Below are 19,747 nucleotides of genomic sequence, written 5' to 3' on the forward strand. Positions count from 1 at the left end.
ATAATAGAAGTAAAACATGCAGCTTTGCAGACTGTATTGTGCCTACATATTGTGGCCATTCTGAAGCAGATTAAAATGTAATAAAATAGTAATATAAAAAATAAAAAAATATAATGGAACATAGATTATGTTACTATGTGATTTTCTAAGTCAAGATGCTACTCAAATTTAGTGATGCTACTTCCATTTGACATCATTTATCTAGGCACTAAACTCTGCTACCCCTTTTGAAAGCCTAAAGGGTAGAAGTAAAAAGATAATCAATGTACAATATCAATCAGTTATATAATAGGTTGCTTATTCTGACACAATTAGTAATGCTAAACCTAAAAGAATCAAGTAAATTATTAAACAAGTATTTTAAGCAGGATTCAGAAAATGAATTGATATGTATATATACAGCTGGATTGGAGGGTGGCTAGGTGAAATAGTGGATAGAGTTCTGAAATGAGTCAGGAAGACTGATCTTCCTGAGTTCAAATCTGACCTCAGACACTTACTAGCTGTGGGACCCTAGGCAAGTCATTAAACCCTGTTTGCCCCAGTTTCCTCATCTGTCAAATGAGCTAGAGGAGAAAATGGCAAACCACTTAGTATCTTTGCCAAGAGAACCACAAATGGGGTCATGAAGAAACAGATACATCTGAAGAGCAAGAACAACACATATGTCTGGGGGACAGATGAATTGGACTACATCAAAACATCAAATTGTTGTAAATTACTCATTGGGCATTTTATATTTCCTGACTGTAGAGATCATTGCTTGATCAAAAGCCAAGTTTTATCTTCATTCTTTTTACAGAAGTTTTCCTTGTCAATCGCTGCTGACATTCTAGTGCATGCCACTGATAATCTTTGCCCAAGGATACTGTGCCAGATGCTGGAAACCATAGACCTTCATGCCTTCTGAAATTCACAGGTTCACCTAAAAAGAATCAAAGCTCAAAAAAGAGATATGGAGTGCTAGGGACTTGGGCTCAAACTTGACTATTTATGTCCCACTTACCATGACAGATGCCACATGGATGGATGTGGGACCTGAATGGGATTACCATGATGCCAAAGATAGTGAGATATAAGACTACCCTTTTCTATGTCTCAGTGGTCAACTCAAGAGCTATAGTTGAGAAAAACATCTAGAATTTTTTTTCCTTATTAAAGGTCCCCTGAGCCCTCAACTCAACTGTCTCAGCAACCAGTGAGAGATTTCTCAGCAATGAGTCATAATGATTGACAAGGCTCTTTTTCAGTAGGTCAAGAGTAGGCAAACTGAGAATATCTATACTCCAAGAAATGACTCTTGTGGACCAATTTAACCATATTGCAACTTGATTTTTTTTAATGTTCTTTACAACTCCATACTTACTATTTTTTCAAAATTGAATGAAATCCTAAAATGAAAATAATTAAAACGTGTTCCAAGAAAGCAATACATGACATCATAAAGTTGAAATCTCTTCCCCTCTAACTTTCCCTGTTGGTCCTAGCTCTCCTTTTATGAATAAGCAAGTAGATGGTAATATTTTTGTCTTATAATAATTTAGAAAATCCCTAATTAGTCATTCTCTTTTTCATTTTTTTAAATTTAAAAATATTTATTTTTAAATGTATAAAATTGAGTTCCAAAATCTCTCCTCCCTCCCCTTATCCAGTCATTAACAAGTCATGCAATGTGATTATACATGTTAAGTTATGCAGAAGATATTCCTATATTAGGCATGTTGGGGGAAAAAATGAGAAAAAAGAAACAAAGTATGTTTCAATCTGAACTCAGAGTTCATAGATTCTCTCATTTGAGATGGATAGTATTTTTTTCCTCATGGATCTTTAATGCAATTATTGATTGTTTCCAAGATTTGTTCTTTTACCCCTTTATTCTTTAGGATTAAATAATTTAGTGTACAACTAATTTTAAACCTATATTTCCACAGCCCTTTATTGAATGTAATTTTATTTCCCTTTGGTCCGAAAATGGTACATTTACTATTTCTACTTTTCTACATTTGTTTATGAAATTTTTATGCTCTTATGCATGGTCTATTTTTGTAAGAGTGTCATGTATAACTTCAATAAATGTATACTCCTTTATATTATCATTTTTTCCCAGAGATCTATCATATCTACATCTCAAAATAGTATATATCTCCTTAACTTATTTATTATTCATGTTACAGTCAGCTTTGTCTAGCTTTGAGAAGGGAAATTTCCCCACTAATATAGTTTCACTATCTATTTCTTCATTTAACTTTTCCTTAAAAATTTAGATGCTATGTCATTTAGTGTTTAATATATTTAATATCGACAATACATAATTCTATACAGATACTTTAGGAAAATGTAGTTTCCATTCATATTTCTTTTAATAAGGTCATATTTTGCTTTTACTTTGAGATCATGATTGATAACTCTACCTTTTTTACTTCAGCTAAAGAAATATACATATGTGAGCCTTGGCAAGTCACTTAAACCTGTTTACCTCAGTTTCCTCATCTGTAAAATGAACTGGAGAATGAAATGATAAACCAGTCTAATATCTTTGCCAAGAAAATTCCAAAAGTGGTAATGAAGAGTTGACATGAATGAAAAACAGCTAAACAAGTACCTCTGTTTCAAGTGTATTTCTTATAAAAACACATATTGGTAGATAAAGATTTCTAATCTTTTCTATTATCTGCTTCCATGTGAAATGAATCCCATTCAAACACACACACACATACACACATACATAAATAAACCCTTACCAGTTACTGTCTTAGAATCAATACTAAGTATCTACTCTAAGGCAGAAGAGTGGTAAAAAGTAAAGGTTAGTGGGGTTATGTGAATTGCCTAGGGTCATTCAGCTAAGAAGTTTCTCAGATAAGATTTGAACCGAAGTCCTCCCATCTTTAGATTTGATTTTCTATCCACTGAGTCATCTTGCTGTCTCCACACCATTTATATTAATTTCTAGCTGGTCATTTCCTTTTATTCTATTTTTTAAAAGTTTATCTTTTCTCTCTTACTTTTTTACAGTCCCTTTTAAAAGTCTGTTTTACTTCTGACTACTACCTCCCTTAATGCACTCTCCTTTAACCAAACCCCACATTTCATTTTCTTATTTCCTTTTCCCTTTTTCCAATTGAATGCCCAATTGAGTATGTGTGTGTGCATGTATGTGTACAAATGTGAATTTTAAAACTACTCCACCCTAGTTCCATGGAGACTGGAACAACCTCCAGGAAGTGATGCAGAGTGAGAGGAGCAGAACCAGGAGAACATTGTACCCAGAGACTAATACACTGTGGTATAATCGAACGTAATGGACTTCTCCATTAGTGGCGGTGTAATGTCCCTGAACAACTTGCAGGGATCCAGGAGAAAAAAAAAACACCATTCATAAGCAAAGGATAAACTATGGGAGTGGAAACACTGAGAAAAAGCAACTGCCTGAATACGGAGGTTGAGGGGACATGACAGAGGATAGACTCTAAATGAACACTCTAATGCAAATACTATCAACAAAGCAATGGGCTCAAATCAAGAAAACATCTAATGCCCAGTGGACTTATGCGTCAGCTATGGGGGGTTGGGGGGGGGGAAGAAAATGATCTATGTCTTTAACGAATAATGCTTGGAAATGATCAAATAAAATATATTAAAAAAAAAAAAAACTACTCCACCCTAATCAGACCATTCTTTAGAAGAGATGATTTAGCTATTTCCTGATCAGTAACAATGGAGATACTTAGAATAACAGAATCAGGTCTTGAAAACTCTACATTCTCCACCCTACTCAGTTTAACAAGATTTAGTGTGTGTGTAGTCTCCTCTATGTATACCAGTTCAGATGAGAAGTTCAAGCATTGTCTTCCTCATTGTCATTTCCTTGTCCATTGTAAAAGTTCTGCCTTGCACACATTTTTAAAAAAATTTAAACAATGTTCCTCATTCTTTCTCTCCCTTCCCCTTTTTCTCAGGGCATTCTTCTTTTTCACACACCCATTTTTTGGGACATTATCTCAATATAATTTGTTAATTCTGGTGCCCTCTTCCTGCCTTCTATCTTTTAAATTGTCTTCAAAATAATAATACTCTTTAGAGTTAAAATATATTATCTTCCTATATAGGAATTGTAAGGGGTGAAAAGGGTTTATTTTTTTAAGAAAGGGTTGGACTGGATTATATTTAAAATAATGTTGCCAGGAATTTAATTTATTCCAAAGAGATTTACTTACAATTTATTTACAAAATATAGAAAGAATGAGGTAGGAAATCAGAGAGAGGATGGGGTAAGATATCTAGCGTAAGTACTAAGTAATTTACTCTTGGCCCCTGACTCAACCCGGGCAGAGAGAGTTACTCCTTAGCTGGAGAAGCCTTGACAAAGCTGAGGACCTGGGGAAGTCTCTCTCAAGAGGTAAGTCTCTCCTGAGTCTAATCCCTTCAGAAAATCCAGGAAATTAGTCAGCCTTTTGACTCACCACGTGTCAGTCGAAAAGGAGAGATTCAAGGACAGTCTCACTAGGAACAGGGTCTCTGGTCCAGTCAGCAGATTTTTCACTAGCTTCCAACTTGAACTCAGAACTCCCAGAAGAAGCCTAAAACACAAGGACAAGGGCCAGGTAAATGGGGTTAAGTGATTTGTCCAGGGCAAGATAGCTAAAAGGTGTCTGAAGCCAAATTTGAGCTCAGTTCCTCTCAACTCCAGGACTGATACTATACTATACTATATAGCTGCCCTGAAATTATTGAAGCTTTTGCTATTTTCCTTTCTCATTCTTTTTCTTGTACTTGTTCTCATTCTTGTCCTTGTCCTTCCATCTTGGAATCAATAATGTGTATTGGTTCCAAGGCAGAAGAGTAGTAAGGGCTAGGCAATGGGGGGTTAAATGACTTGCCCAGTTCACACAGCTAGGAAGTGTCTGAGGTCAGATTTGAACCCAGGACTTCCCATCTCTTGGCCCTAGCTCTCAATCCTTTGAGCCATCTAGCTGCCTCTTGAATTATATATATATATATATACATATATATATATATATATAAAAACCCTTACCTTCGATCTTAGAATTAATGTGTATTGGTTCCAAGACAGAAGAGCAGTAAGGGCTAGGCAATGGAGGTTAAGTGACTTGGCCAGGGTCACACAGCTAGGAAGTGTCTGAGGCTAGATTGGAACCTAGGAACCCAGGTGCCCCTAGACCTAGGATTTTGAAATGTGGCCCTGTTAGTGCACATCCAAAATTCTTTCCACTGTACCAAGGTAGAATCTCATTCACATATTAGATGACCCTCCAGCACCCTACCAACCTGGACGATTTGATCAATGAGCCTCATTTTTCTAGATGGGGAAATTGAAGCTTGCAAATATGAAATGACTTCCCCCTGATAGCACAGCCAGTAAGTTTTATGGCCAAGAATCAAAAACTAAAAAGAACGTGTTGCTCCAAGTCCAACATTTTTCTGACCATATCTCATTATCCCCGAGTTCCTATTCACTGGAGCTCTTCCATCAGAAATTGGATAGTGGGGAATGTTACAGGGAAAACACTTATTCAGAGAGGGTTTGGGGCAGACACTTGCTGTGAGATCTTTCTGAGATTCTTTGTTTCTCCTGCTCAGCCTTGACTAAAGGTACCAAACTTGGTTTGAAGGGATTTAGTTCCCCAACTGTTTTCATTCCAAGGCTGGCCTTGGAGAAGCAAACTTCCTGAGGCTTCTAACCATTTAAAACCCCGAAAGTAAAAACCTCACCAGGGAGAAGAGGCTTTGAAATGAAGAGATAAGCTAATGAGGCTTAATTAGGTCAGCCTGAGTAGGCTGATTGCTATAATTAACACAGCCCTGCATGGGTCCAAGGGGATTGTTGTGTGAGGCACTAGGTGAAATCCTTTGGGAGGGAGACCCTGTTTAAAACCTAAGAGAGGGCATATGGGAGGTGGGGAGCTCCAGAGATCTGAGAAGAGAATTGAACAGAGTGATTTTAAGTAGCTTAAGGAAATGGGATGTCAGCCTGCTCAAAGGAAGTCAGGGCTTTTGCACAGGGAAGAATGGGAGATTCTCTTTGGTGACTCCCAAGGGTTAGTGGATGCCAAGAGTTTTACTTCTGCATGAGATGGGAATCTTAGAATAGACATTAGTGGGACTGGTCTAGAGGAATCAGAGGTCTCTGAGATGGAAGATGCCTTAAAAATCATCTAGTTCAACTGCCTCATCTTAAAAGAAGGAAACTCAGATCTTTTGGCGTCGTTCTGTCTAGTTTGTTGCTTTTGTTCTGAAGCACATGTTCAGCCTTTATAGATCATCAGTGCAGTAGTGGGGTTATCGAGTGGCTTTCAAAAAGCCTGGATTTTAATGTTGTGCTCTTACCTTCCCATCCCCTTTCTGAAAAGGAAAGAAGAAAAAAAGGAAAGAAGGAAGGAAGGAAAAAAAGTGATTTATTAGTAATGATTTAACATTTTAATTACTAACTCAATCATTAATAATAATATTATTTCGTAACAAAACTTAGTAATATATTATTTCAATGTCCAAAGCAGAGTGCTAAATGTTAACAATACAAATAGAAAAGTAAGAAAGTCTCTGCTGTCAGGGTTAATTTCCATTCTAATTGGGAGGATGATACTTTTGGGGAGAGGCAGATGGAAAGGCCTTTTTTTTTTTGTTGTTGTAGGATGTAACTGCTAAGAAGTTGATAATGCCCCTTCTTTCATGTTATTTCCCCTGATAAAATCACATCCATTTCTGATGTTGATACTTTTGTAGGATTTGATGAAATATATTTATGCTCTATCTTACCTCTTAAGAAAGTGAAATTAATTTTTTAATGTATTTCTCCTAACCTCTGTACACTCCTTTAAGTTTACTGAGTAGCACAAATAAGTGGTCAGCAGGGACCACAAGTCTCAATAAGGATATAGCAATGCAAGGACCCCTGGACCCCTAATGAGCTGAAGAGCATGCCCCTGACCTCTTGAGAGGAAGAGAAATGATGCTATTTTTTAGAGCGAGATGTTAGTACGGCATTAAAAAAATCTGTTAATTCAGATAGTTTTATTTCTTTAAATTGTTAGCACATTGCCACTTTCAGCAACCACAGATGTTAAAAATCTTCCTTTCTTAAGTCATTATCAAGAGAAAATAAGGCTTTTTTTTTTGTTATTTTGAACGGTGAATTATAGAAACTTAGAGCTGCCCCGATAGTTACCATAATTGCTTCCTTCAGTTTACTATTATATTTCAGGAAAGCAGAAAGAGTTTCAGGATTTAACATGATCCTTGATGTAAACATTCATGCAAATATAGAATATAAGAATGGGGAAGGGTTCTTAGAACACTGAATGTTAAACTGGAAGAAGCCATAGATCAGTATGGTGTGATGGAAAAGAACCTGATCTTAAAATCACAAGAATTGGGTTCAAAAATCATTTCTGCCACTTATTCCCTTTTCAATCATGGGCAAGTCATTACAATACAGTTTTTTCATCAAAAAATAAATAAACAAATGTCATCTTTCATCACTATCAGAGACATAATTTTACATATATAGAACATAGAAGCATAGCATAGAGCTTGAGGGTGTCCTAGAATGTAGGATGTTAAAATTAGGAGGGAAGGTTTTTAGTAGAAATCTTTCATATTACCTGTGGGAAAACTGAAACATGAATAAATTTGTGCTTTGTAAAAAGAAAATAAGTTGGTAATTTCGAAATACTGACCCTACCTATTAGAAGATGGAATGGGGAATCCCAAGGACTCTTGGAATGGACTTGTTATGATTGGTTAACTGGAAGAAGGAAATCATGATATCAGTTTCAATTCATATATGTCTTTTTATACTCTATATGAGATTATGTCCCAGTTGATAACAAATTCTTTTACAAATATGTTATTTGATAAAATTATATTCTGACAATATGATTAAGATGACCCTTGGCAGCTCACAGTCAGGTTTCTCACCTTAGTTCTGCCCCTATATCTCCATTATGGTAAAGAAATCTCTTAGTCCTAATGTCCACTGTGCTACATGCTAGATGTGTGACTTTTGCTAAGTAACTTTCTTTCTCAGGTCCCATTTCCTCTCTAAAATGAGCACCTTGGTTTCCAATGATTCATCAGTTTCTGACATTCAATGTCCTATATTTAAAGAGACCTTCTTGCTCTAACAGTTTTTGACTGACAGCACTAGGACTGATGACTGAATGCAGTCTGATACAATACATGATTTGCATATTCATTTGGGTTGGCTTTTATGGCTTCCTATGTGGGAAAAAAAGTGTTTTGTCCTATTTTCCTAGGCATTGTTGCTGATGGTCAGTCATTTCAGTAATGCCCTATTCTTTACTATCCCATTTGAGGTTTTCTTGACAAAGATGCTAGAGTGATCTGCTGTTTCCTTCTTCAGCTTATTTTATATATGGGGAAACTGAGGTCAACAGGGTTAAGTGATTTGCCCAGACTGACATGGGCAGCGTCTGAGGCCAGAATCTTCCTGATTTCAGACCCACTGATGTATCCACTGTGCCACTTAGCTGCCCCAATGTTCTAAATACATGATGCTTTTAGTATTTGAGTATCAGCATTAGGCCATTAAATTTCTTCTCACTTTAGCACTGAAAGTGTAATATAGGTTTTATGTTTATTGATCATCAGAGTGAACTAGATGGAATAGACAGACACAGCATTTAGGAGATCTGAGTTCAAGCTTTTCCCTACAACTTAAGTACCCTCTGGTGACATTGATTCCTCAGTTCTTCACTTTGAATCTTAATTTCTCATCTATAAAATGGGAATCATCGATCAGAAGAACCAAAAGGAATTTTTAAGGTTATCTAGTCTAATCGATTCCTTTCATCTTACAAATAAGTCCCTGAGGCTTAGAAAAATTACATAACATCCCAAGGTCATAATTATTAAGGAATAAAATCTGAACCCATCTTTTAACTAACACGGAGACTGCCTCGCTCAGTGGGTTGTTGTTAGGGACGTTGCTTTTATTTTTCAAGATGTTATATAAATGTTATCAATTTTAATTTAGTAAGTGTCCTAGGAATCTGTTCAGGCCTGAGGAAAGCAAGTGAAGTATTAAAATTTAGGGACAAAGAAGTGGGAAGGGGGAGTTAGGACCAATATCAAGGGAATAATATATGGTTGAGATAAAAATCCAGCAAACATTTAAATGCCCACTCTGTGTAGATGTCTGTACTAGGAATATAAAGACAGAATTCAATATAGTCCCTTCCTTCAAGGAATTAACCTTTTACTATGGTATTTCAGTATATAAAGAGTTAATTATATATGTAAGAATATTAAGGGGGAAAGAGCATTAGCAAGTAAAGAAATCAGTAGAGGCTTCCCATAACATGTAGAATATTAACTGATCCTTCATGGAAAGTAAGAATTCTAAGAGGCAGAGATTAGAGGGAAGAGAATTCTAGACATGGAGTAATGCTTGAACAAGGGTTTAGGAGTTGGGGAATTAATGTCTCTTTTCCAGAAGTAGTAAATAGATCAACTTGGGATAAAGAGAGGCAAAGCGAAATAAAGAAGTAGGGCAAAATAATGATGCATAACTATTGATCTACTAAATTACAATTATAGGAAAATAAGTCTTCAAGAAATAGATGGGAATTGTCTTGTAGTCTGATTTAGCCTCCCCCCCTTCTTGTTTGTGTCTCTTCTCTTCCTTTATTCCCTTCTCTCTATGTTGTTTCTTAGTCCTCTAGAGCTTTGGTTTCATCCAGTTGGCAAGTGTTTCCTACTTTTGTTCCTATCCTCATAAGTAATGTCTAAAGGAATTACCATTTTAAGGGAAATTCTCATTTCCATAGGGGATCCTTTCAGACTGAAAAGCATCTAAAACCCTCCAAAAAGAATCCACAAATGGTATCTGTGAAATTGTAAGCTCCATGAAGGCAAGGATTATGTAGACTTCATATCTTTCCTGGTGTTCAACTTAGAGTAGGTGTTTAAATTGAAGTTGAATTGAAGTAAACTGAATTACAAGAAATATAATAGACCAGTGAGGGAGGTGTTTTGGATGGATCCATCCTTTCTTGTTTCTTTCAAAACATAAATTTAGAAACTAAGTCAAGAATAGGAGACTACAAAGCAGTGGAATGATACCATCAGGAACTGGCATTCCTTATATGTCAAAAAGGACTTTATATGCATTGCTCTTATTTACTTACTGTGCTTAATTAAAGTAAGATCCATGAGATTAGGAACCAGAACCATAGAATATGTTGAGGATCTCTCCCTAGGTCATACAGTGAGATGATAAGCAGTTATTAGTCATTTACTGTGTGCCAGGCATTGCAGTAAACCTTGGTGAAAAAATTAAAGGCAATTACAGAGTCTCTTCTCTCTAGAAAGTTATATTCTAATGGGGAGGCAGCACACAAATCGCAGTGCTCTTACAAGATACCAACTCTTTCATAATCTCATGGACCAACATTATTCATGGAGTTTTCTTGGCATGGATGCTGGAGTGGTTTTCCATTTCCTTCTCCAGTGAATTCTTTTTCAGGAAATCAAAGTTTAAGTCATTTGTCCTGGGTCACACAACTATGACATAGTTAAGACTAGATTTGAATTCATGTCTTTCTGATTTCACTACTGAGTCACCTAGCTGCCTCCCAAGAGAGTTAAATGACTTGCTCATGGTCACCCAGTTATGAATTGTCTGAGGCTAGATTTGAATTCATACCTTTCTGATCCCAGGTCTAGTGCTTTTAAAATCTAAATCACAACTATTTCTGTATATACAGAGTAGATGGAAGGTAATCTCAAAGGAAGGTACTCAAAGAAGGGGAAAATAAAAAGGATTTTTGTGAAAGGTGATATTTGAGCTAAATCTTGAAGAAAATTCCATCTTAAGTGCAAGTAGCCATCTTTGCAATTTATAGTAAAGGCACTTATTACAAAGTCTCTACGTATCAAAGTCAATACTTGAACTCAGATCTTTTTGTCTCTAAAACCAACTCTATCCACTATGCAACACTGTCTCCTATCATGTGTTGGACATAAAGATTTCTAAAATCAACTCATCTCCAAATATAGTAACAGCTAGCTTTTAAGTCATATTTTACTTTAATAATAACTGAACTAAGTGGTGCTTTACAGTTTAAAGAGTGCTTTGCATGTATTATCACATTTTCTCACATTTGAGATATTATAGCTATCTTCCCCATTTTCCACTTGAGGAAACTCAAGTTCAGAGATGTTGAAACTTACACACATCCCCCTGGCTAGTAAATATCTATGGGAGGACTAAAATTCAGACCTGGCCATACTTCAAGGCCAGTGCCCTTTCCATTAGACCACAGTGGACTCTTCTTGTTGTATACCTTCCTCATTACAAAGATCATGAGATTGGTACAAATCAAAATGCTTTAATTTTGAAAATGAGGACTTGAGGCAAAGAGGGAAGAATTGATGTGCTCAGAGTCATATAGCTAATATTGGTCAGAGCTGTGCCTGGAAGTTGATTGATCAATGGCAAACCCATAAAGTAAGTGGTGGCACCATTATATAATGAATACGCCTATATTTTGTCTCCAATGCCTGTATTATTTCCACCCTGCCATATGGCTTTCTTCTAAGGACTGCAGCCCTTAGATCTAGCCTTTCCTAGTGCTTAGATCATTCAGTAAGACCCCTGGAATTGAGAGGGAGGTTAAAGGAAAGAGTCCATGTCAGCAACAACCAACATCCAATAAGTACGAAATAATTTTCTGACACCTGCTGATCAGGCACTTTTCTGTGAGTCTGCAACCCCATTAAACATTGGAGTGAGCATCCAACAAGGAAAGGTCAGATTTGCCCTTCCAGCTTCCCCAGAGCTTTAGGATGGGTTTCAGGCTTTAGTGTTCTATTGATTATTTGATTCCCTCTTGGAGCTCAGAACTCTGTTTAAAAAAGACTAAGTCCTGCCAATCAAAGCCCACTGGAAAAGCTATTTATTTTCAGTTAGATTTTATGTCCTTTCAAATAGCTAGGTTGAGGCAGCTGATATCTAATGGGGGTAGGGAAAAAAGCTTTGAATTGGGAATCAGAGGATGAGAAATCAAATTCCATATCTGATCCTTCCTACCTGGGTGGCCTTGTGCAAGTCATTAAATTGACTTGACCTCAATTTCTTCATCTGTTAAATGAGAGGATTGACTAGACTGCATGGCCTCTGATAACTAGCTTTAGATTTTTAATCCTTTGTTTCTGTGATCTTCACAATTTAGTAGCTATTTGACCTTGTGTGGGCTAGTTATGACTTAGACCTCAGTTTGTATCCGTGTAAAATGAAGACTATGTGGATTCCAAGGTCCCTTTCAATCAGAAATCATATGAAATTAAGATTTATCTATTTTCAGTGGGATTTGTTGCCCTTTTATATAACAAGGTCAAGACTGCTTTGATTCTATATATTTTGTTTTATTTGATCATGTTTGAGTTACCTATGGGGAAATTAAGTGTCCTGAGAGCAAGGAATAGATCCTTTTGGTCTTTGTATCCTCCTTAAACATTATGGTTCTTGGGAAATAACCAACGAGCTCCTTAGAAAGAAGCATAGTTGAGAAACAAAATGGTGTATAAAGGAAGGTTTTCTGGAAGAGGAACTCATTTAAACTGATCTTTACAGAATGGAAAGGACCAGAGTGAATGAGGGATTGGGGAGAGAAAGGGTATTTCAGGATTTAAAAAGAAACAAATTGTGAGCTGTACTCTAAGGGGCAGGAAGTCATCCACTTTGGCTACATCATGGAGTTTGTGGAAGTAAATACTAAGAGTTCAGGGTGAAAAAATAGAGTATGGATAGAATATGGAAGATTTATGATAACAGTTGAGAAGTTTGAGCTTGATTTAAGAAGCATAAGGCAGCCACTGAAGATTTTGGAGCATCAGAAAATAAAAATATTTTGGTAGCAGCTCCAGACTCTGAAAGTCTGGAGTCACCTTTAAAGTGAAGGGAGTTTCAGTTCTTTGAAGGTGAGGCCGTTCATAGTAACTCAGATTATTGGAACATTAACTTCTTCAAAGATAAATCTTCAAAGAACCCTGTGAGTGTAATGGGCTCTCATAACAAAGGGATCACAGTGATTTACACAAGGATGTGCTAGAGCTAGCTGGAACCCACTCCAAAGAGAGCTAATTATTAAATGTTCACATATCAGCAAATGTAATGGATCTGGGTTTGGTTTCTTGTTCTATTGATTGCCTAGGCTTAAGAAAGTGATGGAGAAAATAATAATAATAATAATACAGATTAAGCATAGAAGGTGTTCTAAATCCTTTTTACTCCATCAGAGAGCTTGTTGTCAAACATTTACCACAATACCTTTGGTATGCCCGTTAACCCTAGAGTTTTTGGTATAACTAGTTTAGAAATTTCATTATATGTCAGAAGAGATATACTTTCGATATATCCCATATGGGCCTGGGTTGAAATAACAATATTAATTTGGAGGGGTTTAGGATGGAAAACACATAGGGATTAACATATAAATATTTTGATTTTATTTTTCAGAGAGGGAGAGGATAGGAATGAGGGAGAGGGAAATCTGACAGCTTAACCCCTATTTTAAGCCACTATCTAATAATCCTATCTTAACTATAATAAACTCCAACAGAAAGTTCAGAGATCTTATATAGAGTCTTTTGGCAAGTAGAGGCTGAAGTCCAGATGAGGAGTCCTAGGTGATCTAGAGAATGGCTGGAGCTCCCAATATTGTCCCTTAGTCCACCTAAGGATATTGAAAAACTCCTATCCACTCCTGCTTTAGAGGGCTACTTGTAAGATGCTCCAAAGATGTCCCAGGAGCACAGATCAGCCCCCTCCAGCTTCTTTGGTAGCTGTCAAACCCCAGGAGAGTGCAACAGACTCCTCAACCATTTGGAATCCTTTTCCTGCCAGCTCTGAAGATTCTCTGCCTGTCAATCATTCTTATGCCCCAAGCATTACTTTGCAACAAGGTGCAGTGGGAATATTCATCAGATAAACCATTTGTAGAATCCCTATGAAGGAATAAAAATGCCAATGTCCTAAGTTTGGGCACTAAATACTTTAATGTCCATATCCTTAATTCTTGGTAGGCATACTTTTCACACTTTGTCTGTCTTTCAAAAAAACCCTGCTTGGGAAAATGGCCAACTTATCAAGACTTCTTTGCTCCACAGAGGATAAATGATCATGACGGATTCAGTCCTGAAAGGTTTTGAAGCCACCAGATTTTAGCAATGGGAAGCCACAGAGTATTAGGCCCAGGTAAAGTTTCCATGCAGCTCCATTCCAAATCTTCTGGGAGACTCAAAATACAAGAAGCTTGATAGCCCAAAGTAGAGCTGTGCTCATCTATTAATGATCCCCCAAAACAAATGTATATTGTGGGTTACCATCAGCAATGAATGTTTAGAATGCAAAGTTTATAAGTTGGACTAGCAAAACCATTGCTTTCTGAGGATACCAAGAAAGGCAAATGCAGGCTCCCTGTTCTCAGGTAGTTCATATTCTACCATGTGAGACAGCATGCAAATAATTATGCATATAAAATAAATGCAATTTAAATGAAGGTGATCTCAAAAAGAAGACACTGACTTTGAAACTAGAGATGATCTAGGCCTGGGCTTCTTAACCTTTCTTGTGCCCTGGATCCCTTCTTCAATCTGGTGAAACCAATGGACCCCCTTCTCAGCATAATGTTTTCAAACACATAAAATAAAATATAGAGGGTTGCCAAAAATAAAATAAAACAAAAATACTAATATTGAATAAAAGTTATTAAAATAAAAACAACAAAAAACAAACAAGTCCACAGATTTCAAGTTAAACTAAATTTCTAAACTAGGCCAACCTTCTCATTTTTTTTTTGAGGGAGACTAAAGCCCAAAGATTTTAAGCTATTTGCTCAAGGTCATGCAGATTACAGGGTATAGATTTAAATCCAGGGATTTTGAGCCCAAATTCAGTGCCCTTGCTACATAATGCTACTTGAAGTCTGTAGAGAGATGCTACTGTTTTTAGTCCAATCTTGGCAAGTCAAACCTGAACTAAGAAAGCAAGCTTGAGAATTATAGAAGATAATGAATGGCCTCTTCTCTTCTAGATAAACCCAGAAAGGCCCAGACTATGAAAGTCTTTGCCTTTAAGGGTAAGTGCAAAGAGAGTCCCAGATCTCCATATTTTGGATGTCTTCCCAGGTGTAGAGCCTGTGAATCTGAAAAGCAATCATGTTTCTCACAAAATGTACTAAAATCAGGCTGGTCTCAGCTCCAGCAAGGATAATAGACACAGCTATTTTAACATTCTCCTTCATCTATGTTAAATATCATGTTTTGTCCTGGTCACTTTCTGAATAATTTTCCTTCCTCCCTATAGTATTTCACCAAAAAAAATCCTCAACCAACCATAACATTCTGGTGTTTTATTCTTCCTCATCTCCAGAAAGAGTCAAAGAAATAAGACAGATCAAAGCCATTGAAACATTGATTTTTCCCTTCCCCTTGGATAATATTCCTTCTCTCTGACATTTTGGGAGATACATTCCTTGATTTTCATTCATCATAGCAAAGGAATGAGGACAAAACATGATATGTAGAGTCCATGTAGAGTTGTAGATTTCAAAGACAATATAGAGCATAAAATGTCAGAACAGAGGAGACATGACAGGGAGAGAAAATACCATTTGACCTAGATTGAGTCATTTAGAAAGGAGTGTAGAACAGGGAGTCTTTAAACATCTCTGCTTCAAGTTACTTAAGAATAAAAAGGGATATTAAAGATATCTTCACACAACTTCATTTTACAAATAAGAAAACAGGTCCATAGTGGTTAAATGATTCACTAAGGTTACAAGATAGTGAAGACACACACCTGGGGCTTGTCTTTTTCCCCTGTCTGCACTGTCACACTGTAGGTTGCTATCCCTTCTTTCAGTACTTGGCTCAAGAGTCACCCTCCTCCACCAATGAATCCATTCTCCTATGTGAGTATGAGCAATTCAGTTCACCTCTGAGACCCTCGGATACCTCAAATGTAAAATGGGGATAATACTTACCATATCTTCTCCAGTCAGTTCACTAGCTCTCATTGTAAGATTATTGTGAAGAAAATGCTTTGTAAAATGTAAAGATTTAGATAAAATAAAAATAAAAACAGTCTTTTGATTCTGATAAATTGCCATTCTTAAATAGGATATGAATTTCAAGCCTTTTTGCAACATGATGCTTTTCTGCCTTTCTAGTCTTCTAACACTTTATTCACTTCCATTGTAAAATCCAGTGATTCTGTCCTCCTTGCTCTTTGATCCTCCAACAAAATAATTCACTTCTTGATTTTCTGTTTATAAAATTGCTCATCCATCATGCTTGAAGAATACTCCCTCCTTGCCTAGCCTCCTGCCTTCCTTTAAGACTCAGCTCCAATTCCATCCTTGCAAAGAGGCCTTTCCCTACTGCCTTCCATCTGAGATAATCTTTCAATTAATCTCATTTTATCCTTACAAATTAGGTGCTATGATTATTCCCATTTTACAGATAAGGAAATGGCAGCTGATAGAGGTTAAGTGACTTGTCCAACAACACACAATCAGTTTTTGTGGCCACAAAATTCATATCTTCTTGACGCCAGTTCCAACCAACTATCCAGCATGGAATGGAAGCTAATCCACCCAGCTTCTGGTATAGTATAGCACAGGCTGTGTGTCCCTAATGTACTGCTTTTGGGAAGCAATGTCTTCTAAAAGTCTAGATCCCCATCATCTCATTAGATAGTGGTATGGTGTTATCTGAGAAGTGAAATGATTTACCCAATAAATTTATGAGATAAGGTTTGAAACCAGGTCCTCCTGCTCTTCCCCTTGAGCAAAAAGGTTACTAGGTAATGAGCCATACCACAGTGTCTAAAATCCTGTAACCACTACAGCATATGTACATCTAATTCCATTACACAAATATGTAGAACTATCTGTGAATAACACCAAGTATGGATTTTCAATAGGAGTGTCTTTCAAATCCATCATAGGCACATCCACTAGATCTACTACATCTACACAATCATGTAATGGCTCACCATTCTTTGGCAAATCAGGAAGAAGCGTAGCTGGATTTAGTATACTGCACCTCCTCAACTGGATATTCTCACTACCCAGGAGAATAATTTCATATCTAGAAATTCTTTGATCTGAATAAGCTTGAGTATGAAATTTCCTCATTAGTGCTTCTATTTGATGTGAACAATATCTAGTCAATGGACATCCCAAAAGTAAATCTGTTGACTTCTGGAAAAACACTGCAGCAGCTGCTACACCCCTTAGACAAGGAACTGTACCAGTAGCTATTGGATCAAGTTGACAACTATAATATTCAATTGGACAATAACTTTGTCCTAAAGTCTGTGTCAGTACTCCAGAAGCAATACCTTTAGTTTCACTGACAAACAGTTGGAATGGTTTCATATAGTTGGGGATACCCAAAGCTGGTGCAGATAAAATGATTTCTTTAAGCTTACTTAAGGCTTGAAGATGTTCAGGCTTTAGTTTCAGAGGTTCTGGTTCTATATTCCTGGTTAAATCAGTCAGACATTTTGTTAATTTACTATATCCAGGTATCCATTGTCTACAGAAACCTGTTGTTCTAAGAATAGCTCTAAGTTGCTTTTTGGTCTTAGGAACACTCAGTTTTTGGATATCTGGAACCCTCTGATAACACAAAACCAAGATATTGTACTTGAGGCAAAACCCACTATAATTTTGCTTTGGAGATTTTATGCCCACACATATAATTCTAACAAAAGAATCTTGCTATCTCTCAGATACACTTTAGCATTTGGGGATGCAAGGAGAATATCATCCACAAACTTCACCAGTTTACATTCTTTGACTGTTATAGTTTTTAGATCTCTTTTCAGAATTTGTGAAAATTGTCTCCATAAATTAGTATACCCCTGGGGCAAACGAGTCCACATCCACTAATTTTTTTCCCCTCAGGTAAAAGCAAAGATTTTTTGAGAATCCTCATGAATTGGAATTGAGAAAAAAGCTGAGCATAAATCTACCACGGTGAAATATCTTGCCTGACATAGTATGGAAGAAAGTATTGCAACTGGACTTGGTACAACAGGATGTGTTTTGATTACATAATCATTGACTGTTCTTAAATACTGTATAAAATGATATACCACTTTGCCATTCTGATCTAACTTTGGCTTTTCAATTAGAAGAAGAGGGGTATTAAATTCTGCAAAGCAAGGTATTATGATTCCTTGCTGGATTAGGGATACAATGATTGGTCTTATACCATTAATTGCTTCTTTAGTCAAGGGATATTGAGGTACACAAGGAAATGGTCCTTCCTTTGTCCTTACCCTTACTGGAGTAGCTGATTTCAAATAGACCTACATCTGTGGAAGACTTTGGCCAAAGATCTTCAGGGATATCCTCAGGTATAGAATAGATTGAATCTTAGTCACCCTCTGTACTGACTGAATCTAAGAACAACAATGAAAAAGCTTTCAGAGATTCTTTTAGTAATGTAATGAGATATCACCAGTATCAGTACATTAGACAATTGTCCTTAATTTACTAATAAATCTCTACCTAAAAGATTTATTAGACACTCTGGCATATAAAGAAATATTCCACAGATAATGGACTTAAAATAATAATTTTTTGTTGTAATTTTGCTACTCTCTGTGGTTTACCAGTAGGTCCTTTTACTTCCATTGAACAAACAGCTCTACAATTCTTAGGAAGACTTTGCAAAACTGAGTTACTGGCTCCAGTATCAACCAGAAGATCATAAATCTGGTCACCAATAGTTACAGATATATATGGTTCTGTACTATTTGGTGGTTGGAATGTTTCCAACACTGGTGCAAGCACAGTAACATTAGTACAAAGCTCAGTCATTTCCTGTCCATCCAAATTTATATCTGCTTGAATTGTATGATATTCCCAGGATTTAACATCTTTACCACCTTCATCAGCTTTTTTCACTACTCTCACTGGTCCTTATAATCTCTATCTTGGTATCATTGCTCTCATTTACAATCACATTATCTTTATCCAATTTACATTCTTCACTATTTTCCATTATTTCACAATCACTAGAATTTTCCACTAATTTTGCATTACAATATTATTTTTCCTCACAATTATTAACACTAATTACATTATCCTTTGTTTCAATCACATTATTTATAACTTCATTAACTTCATTTCCATAACCATTTTCCCTTGATTGTTCAAATAGAGAAGAACTCTGGGTACACCTTTATAATGAACATGCCCCCTCCTATAGATAAATGGGCAAGGGACATGAACAAGCAATTCTCAGCCAAAGAAATCAAAACTATTAATAAGCACATGAACATGCCCCTTTGTTCTGATCACTCTTAACTATTTGACTTTATTTGGCTTTTGCTCCAGATTTAACTCACTCTTGCATAATGTTTAAATCTGGTACTTGAGCCCCCTGACAGCAAGCATTTTGGCAAATGTTAACATTATTTCTCCTTTGGTAATTGTTCCAATTATTATGTTATTATTCCAATTATTATGTCTATTTTACCCTCCATTTCTATTTAATTGCCTGGAAAATTGCCCTCTGTACCTACAGTCCCTGACAAAATGTCCAACACTATTACACAAGAAACACCTCTGGGATCCAGATTTCCTTTCCCTAAGCTTGTATTGGTTGTTTGGTTGCATGAATCTTAGAGTTGCCACAGGCTTTACTTCCTTTATTTTACTGCCCCTAGCTTTATTTTCTACATCCC

Source organism: Monodelphis domestica, chromosome 1 (genome assembly GCF_027887165.1).
Source record: "Monodelphis domestica isolate mMonDom1 chromosome 1, mMonDom1.pri, whole genome shotgun sequence".
NCBI lineage: Eukaryota > Metazoa > Chordata > Mammalia > Didelphimorphia > Didelphidae > Monodelphis > Monodelphis domestica.